Raw genomic sequence first — 2,135 nt, forward strand, 5'->3', positions numbered from 1 at the left:
GGGGGTTCTCACTGTACTCCTCTAGAGGACTATTGGTATTTGATGGGGATATGTTATTTTGGTTTTTCATGTTATTATTCTTTCTCTGTGATTTTGACATGTGAATTTCTTTTGTAGTTTCTGATTCTTGTGTGAGACTCAAGCCTTCAAGTTTAGGTCTGCTTCTTTTTGTAAACTTTATGTGCCTTTGTGGTTTGCTTTTTGGGCATGAAAAGCTGGTTCGTCTAAGCTTCTGGTTCTCTCTTTGGATTTTATATTCGAGTGGCCAGATTGCTTTTTCTTTAGGAGTTCCCACGGAGGCCCAATTCAGGTGAAGATCAGATGTTTTCAGGCTTTCTCCTAAGGTCTGGATCCCTCGGGAGAGATGCCGGCAGTCATGCAGGTCCAGGGAAGCAGATGGAAGTGAGCCCTCGGTTATAACTTTTATGCTTTGGAGACCAAAATACCAAAAATGGAATTTTTGTATTCCAGCAATTTTTCTGGTATGGCCAGTAGGGGTCGCCATGCTCAGACTCGTGGTGTGCTTTCCAGTGAATAAAAGCTGCCTCTTTAGGTCTCCTAATCCTTCAGACTCTGCTTCTTTCTTTTTTCTGCACAATCAATGGCATGACATAATTCTCGCTATCAGTATATATACCTATTCATACATATGAGGGATATGCTACCAGCTGGTTGTGCAGCATACAGTGTTCATACATTTTTTTATTTTGAAATTTAATTACTCCATGTTTTATACTAAGATGTGAGAAAATCCAAACTTTATGTTGCCACTGCTATGTTCAACTTCCCTAAATTTTCTATAATTCCGTTTTAAATATAAACACGTTTTACTAAACACAAGTCAATATAAATGTAATGTAAGTTATAAAGAATCCTTGTAGGCATGTAGCTTGATAGATAATGTATACAACCATGTAATTAACACCACAACCAATGTATGAAGAATTTCATTTTAGATGTTATTAAGGCACCCCTTCAGCTCATCCCCTGTAGGGTAGCTATGACAACCACATACCTATATAGTAGCCTTTCTGGAAGTCACACACATGGAATCATAGAATCTTCATCATTTTATCTTGCTTCTTTCTTATAATATAATGCTTTTACAGTTATTTATGGTGTCACATGCATTATCAATGCATTACTTTTGCATGTTGAATAGTATTCCCTAGTATAGAAGTGCCACACTTATTACCCTATTCATGAATTGCTGGATATGGGTTATTTCCAGGTTTTGGCTGTTATGAATCAAACTGCTTACATGTTTTTTCATTCTTATATATCTTTGGGGTTTGGGTTTTATTGTTGTTATTATTTTTTTTTTGATTTTTGGGTTTCTTTTCAATCTACTTTTTTTTCTTTTTCAATATGTAGGCCAGTCTGTCTTCAACATGCTATCCTTGGACCTCAGCCTTTTGAATACCAGGATGGAAGTCATGAGCCCCTGTACCCAGTCTGTTAAATAGCCCCTAGAACTTAATTTCATTTTCTGGTTTATGTCACAAGGGCACAACTATTTAACTTTATTAGAAACTGATAAACTGTTTTCTGAACAGACATTATTACTTTGCATTAGTTCCGGGTTCCCATTAGTTTCACATCCTGCTAATACTTAATTTCATGTTAATTTTAGACCAGCTATAAATGTCTCTGGTGCCTTTAGTTTGCATTATCTTAATGAATAACGCTGTTTAGTTTCTTTTCAAGAGATGTCATTTTTTTTCTTTTTTATGGGTTACTATATTATCAAATTACAAGACTTTATTATGTAAGTTAAAGTCAAGTCTTTCCAAAGAGGTGTTTTCAAAATGTTTTCCAAGTCTATACACTGAATTTTTCTGTTCTTAACTATCTTTTTTTTATTTTTTATTTTTATTTTTTTTAATAACCACATACTTAGAAGAAGCATTTCATTACATCAGCATTGACATATTCAATAACAATTTTCTGAGCTAGGCTGCACCTCTTACAAAATTGGCTGTACATTTTTAGGTTTACAGTTGAATTATTATGGTTATACAATATTGTACTCATTATAAAACCTATAAGACATAAAATTAAGTGAGGTTTTAACCTTTAAACAAGATCTCTGTTTCATTATTAAAATACAGAGTTTCATGCAGAAAACTTCATTT

Source organism: Nannospalax galili, unplaced genomic scaffold (genome assembly GCF_000622305.1).
Source record: "Nannospalax galili isolate Female #2095 unplaced genomic scaffold, S.galili_v1.0 scaffold1181, whole genome shotgun sequence".
NCBI classification, from domain to species: Eukaryota; Metazoa; Chordata; class Mammalia; order Rodentia; family Spalacidae; genus Nannospalax; species Nannospalax galili.